The 20694-nt window shown below is 38.5% G+C and overlaps 1 protein-coding gene across 5 annotated transcripts in view; it reads right to left on the reverse strand.

Annotated features, from left to right (window-relative positions):
- Window positions 1–20694, reverse strand: part of LOC117153221 (zwei Ig domain protein zig-8) — a 176770-nt gene that overhangs the window by 105523 nt on the left and 50553 nt on the right. The gene's annotated exons all lie outside the window — the stretch shown is intronic.

The raw sequence follows: 20694 nt of genomic DNA on the forward strand, positions 1-20694 counted from the left end.
CGCCGCTTGAATGGGAATAAGGAAACGACGAGCGCCTTCGTTGGCCCGCTCACAAAAGTTCCAAAGCATCTCCTCGACTATTACTCCGATGAAGGATGATGACTGCTCCTCCCATCCAGACATGGGTCATTTGTTATTTACTGACCATTACGCTTCGACGTGATCGAAATCTTCGGTTGCTCTTTCGAAGAGATTGTATCCGGCGTCTCTCTGACTCTATATCGACTGTATTGTTCAAATATCGACATTCTATTTGTTGGAGGGTAGAAAACATTCGAGAGCTACGGGGGAAAGACACGATAAGTCACATTTCTTTCTTTTTTTTTTTTTTTTTTTTTTAGAGAAAAGCAGTTCCAAAATTCAGTACGTTGTCAATCAATATAGCAAAATTGCTAAATCTGTAGCTTTTTCGAAATGTTCAAAATATCGCTCCTCAGAATATCGTAATTTTAAAAGCGATCAGATATTGCTAACTGTCTTAATAATTATGCCCCTTCGCTTTCAAATTCGAATTTCGTCAAATGTTATGTTTCCTTAAAAACATTCCTACTCAAAAATCGATAAAAACAACGTGAATTACTATGAAACCCTATCGTATGAATTCTTAAATTGTTAAATTAACGACACAAATTGGCAGAAAGTTTAGTATAGTTACAACTGGAAAACTAGTTGCCCATTTTCGCCATTTTGCTTCTAATCATTTACATGTACATTTAAATATTTATCGATATAGTATCCTAGTAACATACTATTCGAAGATAACAAACGGTTGACGATTTTTTCGAATAACTCGTTCCTAGCGGCTGCGTCTCACCGAACCAGAACGACATAACAGTGATTAACACGCGTTGATACTTCCAGCGAACTGAAAACAAGCCCAATTAAAATGACGATCAAATATGAATCCGTCCACGCGGCGAGATCTTTATGTATTCAAGTGCAATTCGCATTAATCCGAATGAATTATTAAATGCGTCCATGCCAGGCGAGACTCGCGCAGAGGCACGAATAAACGGGTATGAATATCCCGTGCTAACGCTCGAGAAGTTGGCCACAACAGACAAAGCCTATTTAGGGGTGCTCGTAGAGAACGAATTAAATGTTCACTCGATTCGCGAATGCCAGTGGGGGATATATAGCTCTCACGTGCCGATTCGTAGGTGCTCATTTCCAAAACAATTTATTCCATCCGGCCACTCTCGATCGGTAAGATAAATACAGCGAATAATAAAAATTCCAAAGGGAACGTAGAACAGTCAAGTGCACCAGAAAATGAACTTCGAGCGCGTCTTAAGATCGATATATATATATATATATATATATATATATATATATATATATATATATATAGCAGAACTCTCAGTAGCATTCTTCTTGTACCTATCATTTCTTTCTTCCAATTTCTTTTTTATTCTCAACCCTTTCTTTTCCTCCTTCAGTTTCTTCCCTGCCCTTTTTCCTCTTCTTTCACGCGAGTTTCCACGGGAGAAGGAAAGGAAAGAAGAGTTTCGCGAGGCGCGAAGCCCCGTTAAAGCCTTCGCTTTAAAGCTTCGCAACTTTGGCAGAAAGTTCGCCAGGTTCGAACTATCGGGAAAACCTCGCCGCAGTATAAGCTCGACCTTTCCGATATTATTATTGCTCTGGGCGAGCCTTGTACTTTCGGCGTCCTCGTTTTTCTTCCCCGCTGCCTTTCTCGTTTTACTTTTTACTTACTTTCGACCCGCAGGACACGTACGGCCCCCCGGGGTCCCGCCCCTAGGATCTCAAGAAATTCCGCGGTTTATTCTACTTTCGAAACAAGTCTCCGGACGATTCCTGAATTAATCAACAATTTATGGTTGATGGAGTCGTCGACCGCTCGATTTTTGTTGAGTAACTATACGCTTGCTCGATAGGAAATAACAGTAAGTGGAAATAGTAACAATGGCGTCTCATCTGTGTAATTGCAAGTCAAACTAACCCAAATCCATTTCCTTCTCTTTCTTCTTTGTCCTTCTCCCGTTTCTACCCCATTTTCCTTTTCTCTGCTTTCATTTCACATCTATTTATTTTTTCCTTCCTTTCGTATCATTTTCTTCTCTGTTTCTCTTTCTTCTTTCAATTCCGTATTTCCTCTCTCTCTTCCTTTTCCTGTTTTATACGAAACATGTTTATTATTTTTCCACCGAAAGCAGAAATAAACTTCGCATAAAGGTTCATATTTTTACAGTCCAACCGACCCGCGTCCTCTACATCGATAAAATAGCGATAGCTTGTAGTTTTTGTATATGCAAATAAATACGGTATAAATGCATATTTGAGAAAAGTAAATGAATGAATTTTTATGAGACAGAATGTCTCGGGCTTCGATCGTACTACGAATCCTAGTGTATTGCTACAACAGCTAATAAATATCGGCATATATCAAACCCATTATGTAATAGCCCAGGTAGAATTTGTGGCAAGTATATCGCCAATGGATATTCAATTTGAAAAAAGAGGCGCACGATTAAAAAGTATTGTCTGGCTTCGTACCGAATGCAAGTCCGCCCCCCCTTCCCAACATTCGATGAAAATGAACGTATTCTCCTGGGCATCGTATACTATGCGCGGTCCACGCGTTTGCATTCGGTTCCACGGATAATAGCGTAAAGGTGCATAGCACGAACGGTTCGAGAAATGGAAGAACAAATACCGTGGGACACGTAAACGATACACATTACGTTTCTACGTGACTGAGCTACGACCCATAGAAAATGTCGCGAACAGAGGCGTTTGTGGGATGAGCCAACTGGCATGATAGATACCAACTGGCATAGCAACTCGTTACAAACACTGGAGAATCGTTCCACCAAATTTATTTTTATCTGACACAAGTTACTCGTTGATATATTATTTGAAAATTTTTACACGTCCTATAGAGATAGAATATAATATAATGATTTTAAATTGCTAAGGTAATAATCAACCGATTAAAATTTTATATGAAGAATTAAAAAATGTAGAATTTAAAAAAGATTCAAAGGCAATGTATTTCCATAGGGTTTTAAGTTTCATCGAATAGCTACACAAGTTCGTTCTTTGAAAATCCTTTCACGTTCTTCCAATTCATTAAATAACAGAAAATTATATTAATTATAAGTTATAGTAATTTTTTAGAGTTTTATAAGCATACGATTCTTTCCAATCTAAGGTACCACATGAGTTAATAATTCTTAGAGATTTCAATATTTTAAAAAATTAAGCAATAATTTCCTAAATTTTCTACGATTAGAGCACCAGGTTATAAAAGTAAATTCTTTAAGCATTTCGTTTATGTGATTAGAATCATAAACTCAGGAGAACTACTACAACATTATTTAATCATTTTAACAGAAGAAAATAGTGGACCTTTTTTCGAAGTCAATTTTCCAGCAATGCGAACCTAACAATCTCGTATCTCGGTTGGATGTTGTAAAAAGAAAAAAGGAAGATTATTAACTGGCTCGTTTTTAGTGTGCAGTGGAACGAGAAATATTTTTCTAGCTGGTATTTTCTCTCTTCAAATATTCCTTGATTAATATCTTCCTTTTCCGTCGTTTTTAATGAAATATATCGATTGGGAACATTGTGTCCGTGGATGGCTTGCGCTTTGTAGCTAAAGCTCCGCTAATGCATTTTATTACATATATGTATACTCTACCAAACAAATCGTACGATCTTGTAAAAAATATTCCACAGTTCTAGCCTTGGTTAAAATACACAGAAACCTATTCACGTTGAAGCAATGGAACAAGAAATTTCGTGGATCAAAATTTTTTAAATTCAAAGAATTGGACATTGAAGATCTAAAATTTCAAAGGTTTCAAGATAAGAATTTTAAAATATAAAATTCTGAAAGTTTGAAAATTCGACATTTCAAGGATTCGAAGGTTCGTAATTTTGTCTAGAAGGTATTGGGAAATTAGAAATTTCAGGAAGTGGGGCACTCGGAATCTCAATAATTTGAAAATTAAAAATGTCGAAAGTTTGAAAATTAAAAGAGATTTGAAATTAAAAAATTTTAGGCATCTGAAAGTTTGTAATTTTAAAGATTTGAAATTTCGCAGGCCAGGAAGTTCGGCATTCCAAAGATTTCAACATTTCAAGATTCAATTATTTCAAAATTAAAGAATTTTAATTGAATCGCCATCCTTATCGACAGATAAAACGCTCCATACGTGGCACTTACAACTCTCCTTCTCTATACTCCAAACTGAACCTCTTCTAGCACGATTCTATTCTCTCAGCCCTTTCACCAGTGGTGAAACATTTTCCTAACAATGCGAATGGCACGTGCCTGGCCTACATAGTCCAGGTTGGTTCTTAGGTAGCTCGGTTCTCCTGATTCCAAACTCGCTCCACTGTTCTTATACCTTCTATCTCTTGGAAGCGTGGATTCGTGATTTCTGAGGAACTGTAGGGCTATGCAGGGCTATCATTTTGGAGAGAGAGAGAGTATCCTCTCTCCCGACTTTCGGAGGTCGGTTGGAGATGTTTAATGCAAACTCATCGATTCTCCAAACCGTCGGACATTTTTCTCCCCGTGCAAGCCTCTCTAAGGGATTCTCACGAAAGATTGCGGCGAAGATTCTATGAGTGATGGCGGTTCATAAAGTCGGATGTGGGCTGCGGTTGCCCTCCACGTACCAGCTACCCTCCTTTGCCTTCTAAAACCACCCCTTGACCCGAGACTCGAGCGATCCGGCTATTTCTTGCGGCGGATCCTCAGTGATACATCGACCGGAGAACGACACTCGCGATTCTTGATTAGCCGCATAATTTTTTCCTAACCCCTAGCTGGGATATCGCTTTCGTTTCGAGGATGGGCAACGATTCTTTGACCGAGGGTAACGAACTGTTTCAGATTCTGCTATTTCAGCCTACGTTCGCCAACGCTGCCATAGATAGAACAATTTCGATAAAATATATTGCCAGCATTTTAAAATATCCTTAGAAACTGATATTTTAGCATTTCTTCCTTTTCTATTTTGCAATTGTAAAATATTTAGTCATTGTTTCGTAATAGGGCGATATAATCACTGTATATGCAGAAGAATACAGCAAATGATTTATTATTAACGCGGTAATTAGCACTATATAGTAGTAGAGTATTAGTAGTTAAATGCGTGTTCCTTACTTAACGGAAGCGGAAAATATACAATTCAATGAATACCAGCGATAAATTCTACTTCTAGTTGAGCACTAAAGGTGAATTGGCGAACAGTATGCGGAATTCATTAGTTACGAATCATTGTTCGACAAGATAATAGGCCCAATGTATCGATGAAGAATGGACAAAGAATAACGAATCTCACTGGAATGTTCTAGTTTATTCATCAAACGTAACATAGTCGCACTATCATCTATTCTGACTATTATAGAATTCATTTAAATACGAGAAATTCAGTGTTCTAAGGGTTCGAATGATCTTATTGCAGAATAGAATGAATAGTTTGTTGAGTTCGACTAAGGAGAGTGTAACGTATGTAAGATGACGATCATAAAAATTCGTTTCGTATATGTGGATCGATCTCATCGACCAAATTTCTAAAACATCTGCAAACCAGTGCAATTGTGACTTAAGCATTCCCTCAGTAGATCCTTTCAACATCGATTCGTAAACGAAACGGCTCGCAAGTGGATACCCCGCTGCTTCTCCCAAGCTAACTTCAATCTCGAGAAACAGGAGCAGCAAGTTTTCACGAAACATACGACACCGCAGACCCTTCAGCGGTAACTTTACAATCCGGCAACCACTCTTGGCACGTAAATGCACGCGAGGAAGTTTCGAGTAGCAACAAAATCCATCGGTGAATCGCGTGTGTATCTCGATTTTTAGCCGGTGTGTCCGCACAACGACGTTATATCGTAGTAATCTCGAAGATAGCTGGCGAGAATATTTGCAAGGAATGCCACGGCATATTTTCTTTATCGCCAGGCAAGCACATAAAACCGCGTCTCGCGCGTCTCTCCAGCGCTTGATCGAAATACGATCTCGACGTCGGCAGACCACGTAACTTCGCCGCGAATCCGAAATACAATTCGACCGACGTTTACCACGGCGTCCAAAGTGGATGGCCTCAGTATAGTCTCGCGAAGATTCTCGAACGAGGGACACAGCATCTTTGTCTAATGAAACACTAAACCGTCGGCGAATTTGAGTAAATTACATTAGCGGCGATGTATCTTTAAAATTCGCTAGTGTTAGTTAAATTGACTAAAAACGCTAATTGGCGCTAATCAGCGTTCGGACAGTTATGGTAATTTATCGTTCGTTGTATAATGTAATTATACGTATTTATAAGAATTTAAATTATTCACATGTCGCTTGTGTTACATGGAACATTCTGAAATCACATTAGCACTGTACGAGGAACCACTGTCATGGTTACATTCGCAAAGTTTGAAACTAATCAGAAAATGTATGTAGAAGCTGCAAGACGTTTGATGCAAATATGTATCGTGTATATCAATTGTAGAAACCCGAAATTAAAAAGTCTAATATCAGCAAGTACGAAACTGAAAATGGCATTGTCTACGTTATCTAGCAAATTGAAGTTATATTTCAAGTTAAGTAAAATACCTAGTTCGCACTGACAACGTGGTTCAAATAGCTTGAATTCAAACGACTTCGCTGTATGCTACTGAAGTATCCGTTCTAGTTTCTACATCTGCTCTTATTAATCGTACGATTTGATTTCAAGTAGTTTGCATTCGAGCGTCCTAATTAATTTAAACGAGATTATAGATTGAATCTAGTTAGTGAAAGTACGAGGATGCGCAAATCAAAGTTTGGAAGTTTCTGATATTTGAAATTGAACGAAGAAAATTCTGTGTCCAAATTCCAGATCGATCGTCCTTTGTCGGGACACACGAAGTTAACAGGATCGTTCTGTAGCATTCTCAAGTGATTCGTTCACACGATACTTTGTATCTTTCCGTCAAAAAAATGTCTAGCGAACACGTCGACTTTAAGAAGGGCTCGCGAGGACCAGACGTTCCACGAGAAAAAGCTCTCCTTGACGTTTTCCCTGGATCGTTGCGAGTTCCTTGTCCTTGTTTCGCCCGTTTTCGCACCGCTTTTTCTTCCGTTTGGCTCCAAACTGCCGTCTCCTCGCGCAAAAAACACGATTTATACACAGGATTTCTTAGGATTTCTTTTAATTCGGCCCTGATTTATGAATCCAGGTTGTCCGATCTTCGAGGGACGCGTTAAACAACCAGGATTATTGTGCAGCATAATAGAAATAGATATTATTGGCAAAGATAAGAGTTTCCACGAAATCGTGCCAAATTTTAAATCAGTTCATCGACTTTCTGAGAATCAGTACGGGCGATTTTTATGGGCGGGAGCAAGACGGAAATAGTTAAAGCGTAGACGAGTCGAATGTGCCAAAGAAAGCAGTAGAACTCGAGGAAACTTCTAAGTTTGGCCATTTTTGCACAAGTATCGTCCGAGACACGTCTCTACTTTTCTTTTCGAATTCTTTCGGATACTATACGTCGTATTACGATCTTGATACTTTTTCCCATTCTTCGAAATCCCTTTCCCTTTCTCCTTCTCACTCATTATCGCGCAAATATAAATCGATCTTTCTTTGTATGAAAATGTACCGTGTTACATATTTCTATCCGTTAAAGCAAATTACGATCATTTTTTTACAGTGAAAGAAACCGAATCAATCCTCTTATATCTTGCTATTCATTTATTTCCTCGAATATATGGGACGCAGTCTCCTGTCATCGACGACGAATCGTTCTCAAAAAGAAGACTTCCCCCTCGAAAACTTCCTTAGCATTCATCCCAGTGACATAAAAAATCTGGCAAAAAAGAAGAAACAGCTTTCCCTATTACTCATCTTCTTTCACGTCTCAGATAAGACGGAAAATAAGAACAAAGAGTTTTGTTTCAGAAGAAACCAATTTAAGATTCCTACAGAATGTTGCGTCACGACGTTACCATCGATCTAATAAAATTTTAGAATTTACAAACTACGTTTTCCTCGAATTACTTCTCATTTTGGTAATATATGAAATGAAGTATTTGTTATATTTAACGAAGTGGGTTTTATTTCCTTAGGTATATAATTAACATAAAATCATACGAAAAGCCTGCTTATTACATTGGTGATCAACGAGTGAATGGATCAATGGATTTATTATAATATCATCTGAAGTAGAAATTGACAAAAATCGTTATCTGTTAAACGTAGCAATAATTTTATTGTTGCAATAGGTGTCAAAAATCTTGGATATTCTGAGAGTTCGACTGCTCATCGATATTTTAAACATATGGAAATGCAACCAACGCTGACAGCTAATAAATAAATTTCTATAATAGAAAAATGAATAACGCGAACTGATCGAATGACCAAAAGTAGAAAAATCCCGAATAAGAATTCCTGCGGATCCATACTTCGCTGATTGTCCACGAGGATTCCTCAAATCGACCTTTTCCTTTCGAGTAAGCGAGATTCCACACCGGGTCTTGCGTTTCCTTTGCGCGCGCGTCCAACCCGAAGCGTCTAAACGAAATTTCCTAGGTGTGCGGGGGCGTCGAGGGAGGATCAGCCAGCCAAGCTGCCAAACGAGATGCTGGAACCGGTGTGTGGATTACCGCATGCGAGCTTAAGCCTTTAGGCAAGACGGAATAGCTGCGCATTTTTACGCCGAGCGACGACCAAGACGACGCTCCCTTTGACAAACGCCCAAAAGAAAATGAGTAAATATAGACGGCAGCCTGGTTTCCTCGCCGTGACTTCGCGGCTGGCTGAAGCGTAAGCGTCTTTAGAAAATACAACCCTTACTCGTCACCCTTCCTCCGAGCCATTTCTTTTTCTGTCCTCTTTCAAACTTCCTTACCCCCAAAGCGTACGTCGACGACGATTCTAACCACGATCCTTCTCCTCTGCAATCCCTTTTCACTGGCTTCGTCGTCTCTTCACCTTCTTATACAGCGACCACATTGAAAAGAGAAGAATCGTCGCGATGCAACGTGGTTCGCTTTCCTGGCGGTGGAAATCTCGTTGGCACGAGGACCGGAAACGGCGCGACCCGGTCATTCGATCCCCGGAGATAAATAGCCGCCGGTTGCTTTGAAGACCGGAAAACGCCGCGCGTCGTTGAATCGCGACAATTCGATGAAAAGGGATGAAAACGGCGTGGTTCTCTCGTACGTAGCTCGTGTATCCGGATAAATAACGAATTATCTAAGCGAGGTCCGGAACGCTTCAGCTTTTTTCAGACCGTAAATAAACCGGACAAACGGTGAATCTCTAGCGGAGAGGGGGCTGAAATCAGGTCGCTATAAATCAGCCGGCATTTCGTCGCCGGTGGATCAACTCGAAGGAAACGGCCGAGATAAAAGAACGTTCGTGTTAACCAGTTGTGTGTGTGTCTTTTTTTTTTCTATCACGGAGAAAAAGGGATTGCGAAAAGGCGGCACGGTTTTCCGTATGCTCGATAGGGAACCAGTTCACTGTGTTCTATCTTTCTCTATCTTTGTCCCACGCAATCGGCAGATTGAGGAAGAAGGATAAGAAAGGGATGGTCTCTTTTTGATAACGCTCGTCAAACGTGTTTCCCTGACACCCTTAGGAAGAAAGTTTGATTAGATCAAGGAAATGGGCTTGAACGTTGCAACTTGGTTATACCTTCTCTTAAGCAGGTGTGCGTGTCTTCATGGATCTCACGTGTTTCTTCAGTGTAATTGTGTGCACGGAGTTGTGCTCGAGCTATGCTTAACGACAATTTTCTTCCCTTGTCCGCGAAGATTAAGATTACGCGGGATTGTTTGCCTGGCCATCGTTGATTTTTAAGGCAACGCTGCCAACGTGGAGTTAGTCCGTTACAGCAAAGTACGATTATCGCGTGTATACTCGCACGTATAACTAGACCACTCGTTTCAAGTTCTCCAAACGCGTGCTTTCGCGCGGTTATGTTTCGCCTCCGTGTTCTGCCATGCCTTGGAAACCTTCCTTTCTTCTCGTTATTAAGAAATGAGAGCGCACTTCATTTTAAACGACGCGATATTGTGAAAAGTCTAAGAATCGCGAAGATACTTACGGTAAGTAGTATTAGCGAACAGTAGCCAGACAATAAACGCGGATATAACACTATTTACTCGCCATGAATATTAACGGAGGTAATTGTTTAGAGATTAAATTTATTCAAGCCGCCGAATACAACGTAATGGAATACTTGGAAGAGCCATTACCCTTTACACACGTCTATTTACATAAAACCTCAGTCTATGAGGTGCGAGACAGTCTGACTGAAAGGGTTTTCACGTCTCTTTACCTCCTCTTCGGATTTGAATTAATCAGGCTAATTATGCCGGCCGCGAGTCACTTCGTGAAAGATCTCTCTTCAGATTTAAAGAACTGGTCGTTAATCTCCGCGCAAACGCTTTTGCGTGTGTTTGAGTAGCAACAAAAATTGTATGTAATTTTAATCTTCAAATTAGAATAACTAAGCTGTGCAAAAGCTTTTAATTATCTACGTTATGTATCTTAAAATGGAAGCCGAATATATTTCTAGGAAATGTTTCTACGTACTATTGCATGGAAATGAATCTTTAAATATTATCTTCGTTTATCCATCTTTTAACTCATAGGTTCTTTAAAAATATTATAGCGAATATAACCCTGATCTGGATACGATAGGAGACGCGCGGAATTATGTAAAACAAGGTTTTGAAATATCGTGAACATAATAGAAAATACGAACTAAATTTATTAAAATACTATTTGATAATATACTTGAAAAATCTGTTCCTGTGAAGAGAACAAAAGCAGCTTGCGCAAAACCTATATTTTTCGAAATGATCATTTACTTTCGGATCATATACTACTTACGAAATAGCGGCAAGATTAAAATAACGTCGAACATTCTTCTATATTTATTCATTTCCATTTGAAAGATAGTTTAATGTTTTAATACGTGAGAAACATAAATTAAAAATAGTATAGAATGAAATATGACTATACTCGTTTCTTCGTCAATTATCGGAGGATTACAATAATACTCAGCGTATCCATTCATAAAAACGAAACATTTTCGTCCGATAAGTAGCTTACTGAAACTCTTATCCAAGACTGTATAAAAAACTAGTAAAAGGACAAAGAAATAGCGCTATACTCGTTTTCCTTCTGAAATTATCGCTAAAATACGATCGGTTAAAAATAACGTCGCTGGTTTACAATACGATACTTACAGGCTACAATTACGATACCGTTGAACCAACGAAAGGCATTTAGAAGCAAAACCATAAAAACGATCGTGGCGATATTCAAGCTGGCGTGCGTGAAAACGTGCCTTCAATCTCGCTCGTCTAAACGGAGCCAGGGGAATTCGTCGCGAAAACAGCTTGCAATAACCGGGTTAAACGGTGACTGGTTTTCTTTAAAGGAACAAAGAGAGGTGCGTGGCATGACGGCATTTGCTATCGGTGGCCGTTTGTTCCGAGTAATTCGATGTTTCCCTGTATCTCCGATATTCGGGAATTTGCTCGCGTCTAACACGAGGCGCACGTTGTTAACAACTACGCTGGTCGAGGCAAATTAAACCAGACACAATTTCACGTTCGAGTGTGCTCGCGTTTCAATTTCGTTCGAATCCATTATTCCCGGTTATTTCTTACGTAATCGGTTGCACGCGAACGCGCCTCGCTTCTTGATACTTGGTAAAACCTGGCAATTCGAGTGAACGTTCCAAGGGCGAAACTCTTTGTCCGCTTTCCTCGGTCGTTTTATCGGAAACTATCATTGCGACCGTGCTTCGAATCCTCACACAGAGTGTTTCTTAATGCTTTTTAAATTTCAGTTTATCGTCTTTTTTTAGATAATATTGCGAGGCTTTTCATTTATCTGTGACAACCACAAATCAACAATACGATAAGTTATATTTGCTATCCTTTATAGAAGAACAATTTTAAAAACGAGTATATTATCTATTAACGAAATTATCTTTGTATTTAGGATTATCTACGTGTTTTTATCGTCTTCTCGAGCAATTAGACAATATTAACAAGGTTGGTTATATACAGACTAATGTAAATGAAGCTATACTGACACAACGAGTCAACCAATATTATTCATTTAATGTAGAACAAATTAGATTTATCATCTACTTTTGAAAGGTGTTTGAAATGTCCGTGTTAATAAAATTGATCTAGTAAAAGTTGTTTGTAAATATTGTGACACATGCTTCACAGTGGATATTTCTTGTACCTTTCTCATTTAATGCGCGATTTATAAACTTGCGCGATTTATAAACTTGCGCGATTTATAAACTTGCGCGTCGTCGAATTTTTTGCGAACGCTTCGTCAGCCGCGGTCTAATTATAACCTTCGATATAAGAACGTCTATTGTTCCGATAGAATCGCTGTATCTTAGTAAAGATACTTAGCGTCAACGAATAATAGGAGCGAAGACAAGAAGTTAGGTTCGAGCAGAAGAGAACGCAGCGAACGATTAAATTGCCGCACGAATACGCTACACGGTTATTACGAAGGGATTGCAGCTCGTGTTTCGCACGCCACGTACCCCCGATTTCTCTAAACCGGGCCAATTAATATTCTAAACACGCGTTCGCCCTTCTGTAATCGTTCGAGTCGCGAAAATCCGGCAGCCGGCAAGTTGCGAGGCGCCGAACAGATTACAGTCGGTTAAGCTTCCTGGGGATATCGGAAGATCAGAGCACACGGCGAAATAACAAGGGACGGAGCGAGAGACAGAGAGGGAGAAAGGGCAGGCGTATGTATGTGCACGAAGGGGGTGAAACTTTAATCCCATCGTGCGTCAGTCTGCGCCTTAATTACGTGACAAAATTTCAGCAGAGTGTGGAAGGATGAGCGAAACTTTGGTCTGGAACGCGATAGAGCAACGATGATTATTAAAGCCTTTGCTGCAGACTCCGATAAACCTTCGATCGTGCAATGACGTTGGTCGGCCAGCAGCGATTTTAACCTGGCTGCTTTAACAACCACGGAGCCGTTCTACCCTCGTCTGTTCACCGGCCACACCGATTTAATGTTATCCCTTTGCCTGGTTTAACGTACGATCAAAACCGTCTATCGGTTAGGCAAACTATGCAAATGGCGTCAATGCACAACCTTCTCTCCTAGTCACAAAAGAACTATCGAACGAACTGTGTGTAATTTCGTCGTTAAATATCCGTCGGAGCGAATTTCTTGCTTACACAAACTACATAGTTCCGTCTATCATGCTGGCACGTGTCGGTTTGGAAGTTTAGTTTCAACCGAGGTCAACCATTTCGAACAAACCAGTTTTCCAATTACGTATGACGTCAAGTATCACTACCGTTTCAGTTAACCTTGTACTTTGACTGCGGTTTACTTACGTAACAAATTGTGCTCACAATTAGGATTATGAGATGGCTTCTTGAGTGACGAAAATTGAGGAAGAATTTCAATCAATGGCTTGGACACGATAGTATTTTATTGGCTGTTAAGATTGGCGCACGAGAGTAGGATGGCAATCAACGTTTCAGTATCTAAATTTCAACGTTTAAATTTCAATAGAATAAATCTAAAGTTTTCCTACACGGGAAGAACATGATAGGTGGTGTTTTCCACTTTTTACAGAACGGCAGATTTAAAATTCAATGTGTTGTGCCGTTTTATATTAAAATATTCTCTTTCGGTTACGAAATGACATTGAAATAAGAGGAGCAATAAAACTTATTGTATTTTTGCTGATCTTCAAATGTAAACAAATGTGATACAGTCTCGTAAAATTATTCCACGAGGAAGAGCAAGGGGATATTAAATCCAAGGAACGTCACCTACTCATTCCTGTGTTAGTCAGTTAGATATTTATAACTTCTATTAATGGTCCAAAGCAACTGTTCGAACGAGGAAATTCTAATTCACAGTTCAAGTCAATGACCGAGATATGACAATGTGACACCGGTAGTTGACGTAGAAACACGTAATTATGACAATCTTAAGATTAAGTTATTATATTGCCTTCAAAATTTGAAAAAAAAATTAAATACACAACGTGCACAATCTGCATTAAATACCAAGGTTTTATCAAACACAGAAGATATCACCTAACACCTTTAAACGATAGTGTCATTACATTAATAGTCAAACACTGGACAGTAGCAAACAATTATTCGCTGCAAGATCTAGTATTCTAAATCTAACGTTAAATACACTTGGTGCAAGAACGTGGTGTATTTATCTGTATATTGGCCAGTTAGATATTTATAACATCCAGTGGCGGTCGAATGGAAACTGTATTGTCCCCGTTTCATTATTTGTCGCCAACATTGCAAGAGGCTTGGTCATACGGCGCATTGTTTCTCATTGCTCGGATTAATCATAACTATGCCCGTAAGCCAGGCGCAAATTAATGTCCACGATCATTGGTACAAGGACGTCCGGGTTTTCCACGACAACGAAATCGATAACAAGGCGAAACGAAACCGGATACCAGCCCTCGGGCCGGGTATTAATCATAGATATCGTGGATAATCCCGCGAATTTCGGGGTTTGGGGTCCACGAAACGAGATGAAACCTGGGAGAAGAGGAGAATCGAGGATATTCCTGGGCGTCATCTTCAGCTCGACTTGGCCTGATTATATCCTATCGTAGCCGGTGAACCGTGAACTAATGCAGCGGCTGGGAATTTATGATATTCCCTGTTAACTGTGTACCAAATCTAACATTGCCCATAGGGCGAACCGGCAAATGGCAAAATCAAATCTAGCGTACCGTTTTTCAGTAGAATCCTCCTTGTACATGCTGAGTACGAGCTAAAACTTACGATCAGAAGAAGAAATTCACGAATCAGGTGAATTACGAGAAACTTTGACCTAGATGAGTTTGTAACGTGAATAAGATCATTTCGTTGACTTGTGTTGAAGTAATTACTTCAAGAAAAACTCTACATCTTTACTTTTGTATATCCGTGACCTGTTACGAAGAGAATAAAATTTAGTGAAAAAAATCGAAATAAGAAGAGGTCCATATTATTGTGCCCTTGAATATAAATTTTGTTTTGTGTTACAAGGTCGAGAAATAAAAGAGGTATAAGTAGATTTCCATTGCTGTTTTTTGTAGCCTCCAGCTGGAGCTACACACCAAGGTTAACTTTTTGATAATGTCCTTTGCTATAAATATATGAACGTGATCCCTATCCTTCTTTCTATTGTATTGTAACACTGTAAGAGTGAGGATCTGGATTAGTATACATTATACCTATAATTATACCTATACTTATTTCAATATATTTTTTCTATTGCAAATTCATCCACTCGTTCTATCAGTCAACCTCAACAATTTGCATATGGTGTGTAGCTCACAATCTTATTAATTATCAGAAAAGTTCGTAACAATCATTCATAAATGATTTTGATTCTTCATAACAAAACGTAATTTTGACTCTATTCGAAATACTATAATTTCCAAGTGACTATTAATATTAATGACAAGAACATGATGACTTCCCGTAAATTCCTAATAGCCTCAACAGTCAATAATATAACCTTGACAATGCAGTGCGTAATTTCCAATTGATTGGAATACCTAATGCCACGACTTTGATCACTCTTTGTGATTTTCAAGTGACTTAGATTGCTAGTAACACGAACTTGGTGATTCTCCACGATCCACGAATGATTTAGACATTCAGCGACACGACCTCGTTGACCTTTCGCGGCCTTTGAATGGCTTCGACCTGCAATGGCAAAACCATGCTGCCTTTTTATGGCCACCAAACGATTTTCATAGACATTCCAATGAACTCGTTTTATAGGTCACATCTTTGGTGTTATCACATTGATAAAAAGTATATATAAGGTCAAAGGTACTTATCTCGAATTATGCCTTCTGCTATTAACGCTCGATAGCAAAGAATTTCTTAGCAAACGCACAAATTAAATAAACTGAAACTAGCAGGATAATCTAATGGAACACAAAACACGGAAAGTCTATGATAATTGTGCTTTACATAAGGATACTAAGCACATCCAGTGTCATTACGATCTAGTTATGAACGTCATGATAAAACAGAATTGCCTGATGTGCTTTATATTGAACGGTCGCCCGGACGATTATTACGTTCGTCATTAATTTCATTGTCTATCTATCACGTTCAATATGCAATATGTAGAATATATCGTGTAACAATAGCCGTGTAACATCGATGATTTCAACGGGAATGTTTTAATCGTACGAAACACTTGCGAAAATTTATACGATGTAACATTTCTGACGATGATGGAAGCCATGACATTGGTTCCCACACAGAATCGAATAACACGTAATATCGGTTAAAATTATATTACGTAATTTTACGATTTTGAAAATTATCCAGCGAATGATTGCGTAAGCGATAGTAACACACGAACACCTACCTTTCTTCGCATAGATCCAACATTTCCGGTAACAAAGACTCAAGGACTCCTAAGTTTTTCTGCACGCATTGTGAATACATTTATTTTTCTTCGCGGAACGTGTCAGTTTTTCGCACGACCAACTTTTCCATCAGACGAACGCTTGAAACACAATCCATTCTCCAACGTCATCGTTTAAAACGCTCGTCATATTTTATCTTCCTTTCCATTCTACTTTCATTCTGAATACTTTCCTTACCACTCACGCATACGATGCCATTTTAATTGCTTAATTCGTATATTCATTATTTGGGCGATATCGTACAACAATTTGTTAGTTATTTAGGTAATCCATACAGTCAGGACAAATAACGGCAATAGCTATCAATGAAGTTTCGTTCAATACCAACTGTTTACGCAAAAACATAACAATTTCAACTATTTACCAAATGATCTACGTACCGTAGAGGTATTTAATAAGTATAATCGATGTATATAAAATCATGTAATACTAGTTCGATTAAACCTTATTCTTACGTACTGCTTAGTTTGGTTTCTTGAAAGTTCAAAGTGGAGATACAGGAATTTCGTTTGAGTTCGAAAATAAACAACGTTAAAAAATTAGGAGATAAAACGATGAATGAAGCGAAGATAAAATTAAAAACATAATGTTTCAAGTTAAAAAATGTTATCCTTGAACTTAGAGATATTTTCATCAGAATGATATTGGACCCATGCCACTCTGCCTTCCTGTAATTGTTATGGCTTTTAAATTAAATAGACGTCTTGCTCGAGATTGGAAACTTCAGACAGTAGTCGCTATTATCCTGCACCTGTTGTAAGAACCGAGAAGACAGTGGCCGATATACAAAGCAGAAGGGTCCCTGATTCGAGATCGAAGCCCATTCAGGGACAAAGCCATTTCCGGGATCTGAAATTGAGATTTCAGAGTTGTTCGGGGCGTGATTCGACTTCCCAACTTGATAGCGATCGGCCGTTTATTTTGGTTTCCCCTAATAAATTTGATCATGTACAAAGTGATCCCATGAATCCGTAACACGAGCATCTTGCATTTGTTCTTATGGAAACCATTCAAAAATCTCTATATCCATGATGCGAATTAAATAAAATTTTGTTAATTAAATCCTCGAGAATAATCAACGAACGGCGGATTTTTATGCAAATTCATATTTTTATCACAGAGAAAAAACTGAAATCTAAGAAAATGCTTTGTTTCATATTCGAGGCTACATTTTATCAGTAATATTTGTCTAAGTATTTTATTTTGTATACTTTTACACATTATTCATATTTTGCACAGTATTGAATATTAAAATTTCCAATAAATGCATAAATATTCGCAGTTTAATATATATTCCACTTCGGCGAACAGCAATTTTTCTATCCAGTTTTGCAATTATGATCGATAACTTGTACACAATATTAGCTATCGTAATTTACAGTGGTTCATTAGTGACAATAATTGCCGTCGATTATATAACAACGATGATAAACGATGTTCTCTCGTAACCACGCGATCGAATAGTGTCGTAGTACGGAAAAAGTAAATGTAACACGGATACGTTAAAAGTGAGCGAGAAAAGAGGGAAAAAGAAAACGGCTGTACAAATGCGTTCGGGTCATGAATGAGCAATTAACCGTGAAAATCCCATAATGGGCCGTTCGTTTTATAACTCCGTCCATTATCGACAGGAAATTAATGTCACGAAGGAACGCGGCTCGTATTTCACGGATTTTGTCCGATAAGAAGCGGTTTTCGTACTTTCGTAATCGTCTAGAAACATAATTTACAGAAGTAGAAACGACCAGAAATTCAACTTTATACTGTGACATCTAAATTCGACTGCGACGATACGTTATCGTTATCGTTGACTGTATTATTGGCGCTTTTAAATTGACTTTTTGAGTTTATGAGTTGTTTAATTGCCTGAAGTGGAACGTCGATCGAACGTATCTAGATCTTGAACGTGTACTGATTGTATTTATTTTAAGAGTAAATCAAATATTTTATCGACTGGTCAAATTGGCCACCAGCGATAGGCAGGACAGAATACAATTTTTTCTCAGAAAAAAGCAAGCTAGAAGTAAATACCGAAAAATATATTGTTTGCATGTTTTATGAATAGTTATAAATTATAAAGCGATATAATAACGTTTAAATATGGTTAAATTTGTGTAGAAGTTTGAAAACGGTCAATTTAACCAGCAGTGGTAGGTTTAGTGATCTCGATCTCTAATCTTTTATGGTCAATATTCATCGACGATAATTGAACGAGCACTGTTACCATATTGCCTTCCAATAATAATCGAATCAGCTGTACCAATCTAAAGTCACTTCACTCGTCGAGAAGTCATTGCAAACACCATTTCACCAACTTCTTAGCAGACTCGAGGGCTCGTCGAACCAACGACACTTTACCGATCAGAATCTCGATGCTTTCGATACCTCGATGCCCGTAGAAATTTCTTCGGTATGAAATCAGGCCAAACAATCATCTAACGTAGCCTTCGGTGCTTCCTCTATTGTATTGTATGTAGATACTGTACGGACGTGTTTGCCTCCGGTACTTCGTCGACTTGGACGCGAACGTTATGTGTTGATATAACTATGAATATCAGTATATAGTAATAATAGTAACAGGTCATTCGTGTTTTAATGAAAACTAGACGTGTAGTCGAATATAGTACAATGTACGTAATTCGATGTTTGTACGGCTGTGCTGACCGACCGATGTTAAAAGATATATACTGAATGAACGTTAAAGTATGTCTCAATTCATCGAAATTGCGTTCTGCTTAGAAAGTTAAAATGTGTATACTGGTTGAATGCTACAGTGTCTGTCCGAGTTTTCAAGGTTATTCGGGACACGCGCTGATTAGTTTTCGTCAAAAATTTGTTTTCCAATCGACGTCCCGAATATTACGACCACCCTTCCTTTCGACTTCTCTTGGTAAGGGTCGGGAGATACCCGAATGTATGTAAAGTGTTCAGTTTTCTTGAAAGGTCGTGCTACCCCGCCAGATCAGATAAGTTCGACGACTTGTACCGTCACAATATGGTTTCAAAGTACCCTTCGGAAATACAGAGGTTATAGCACGTGCCAGTCTATCGAGTGCGAAGTAAACTAAAAATCCTAAATGCAATTGCTCGTGCTCCTTAAGGTTCCGACTGAAAACTAGCTCTTTGTACGGTTCTGCTATAAACTTTACTAAGAAACACTCCCTCGTGTGCTCCAGATGGAACAGATACGGAGATATAGATGCAGATATATATAAAATATACAAAACAATGTACTTGTTGTAATATTTAATAGGAGATGCAAACTCTTTCAAGAGAAAATGATTAATTCATAATTTTTGGCAGATTTTTTGTAATTTTTTTTTTAAAGTACATGGATGAGATTTTCCTTATATCGTTTATCCTTTCATTTTGATTTTGTCAATGGAATGTGTAAATTTAATCGAACAAAATAACTTAGGAAATCAACATTTTGATTAATAGATTCAGTTGAAAACAAATTTCAATTATATTGCGATGTTATATAATACGCGAGGCACGATAACGCAGCTTGGTAGGCAATCAATGAAATAACAGGGAAATCATCTCTATCGCGGTAATTAATAATAATCAAACACTCGTGCTGTACATACATGTCATTTTTCTTCCGTCTTGATACGTCATAGCAGTGTTATCTAATCGAGTAGTCTGTTTGCAACACTCTCCTAACAAACACGTTACGGCTTGTCATTATTTAGAGAAGATACACACCGCGATAGGGAAGATAAAGAAAATTGCGAGCCTCGACGTGAAATTGAGTGGCTCCAAAAACGAGCCAGCCCTTCTTCCGGGGGCTTCTGTTCTTTTACTGACATCGACTGGAAATTTTGCAGACCCGGCAGGGGGTGATTGGATTAACTTCGCGAAGAAGGGCGCAGCAACGATAACGACACAAAGCGAATTCTTTGAATAAAGTATCCTGACAAGGGGCGAATATCGTAGCAGGCGATCACTTGGAAAATTTTCAAGGCATCGCTGTACGCGTTTCATCGAATATATAGTAATGTAGAAAATTTCCACTTTAATAAATAAAAACCTATAAATCGTATTCACAATCTCTTCAAGTACATTTTATTGTAACAAAGACCCCGACTGATTATTTTGTTTTGTTATTACCAAATATTATCCCTCTCTATCGGTCAATATATTTATCAGCTTGTCAATCATTGTATTAACGTCAAATAACTTGAATTACAAATCCTTTTATCACTTTCTAAATACTGCGAGAGAAGGTGAAACTTCGAACGT

The sequence above is a fragment of the Bombus vancouverensis genome, chromosome 11 (assembly GCF_051014615.1).
Source record: "Bombus vancouverensis nearcticus chromosome 11, iyBomVanc1_principal, whole genome shotgun sequence".
Lineage (NCBI taxonomy): Eukaryota > Metazoa > Arthropoda > Insecta > Hymenoptera > Apidae > Bombus > Bombus vancouverensis.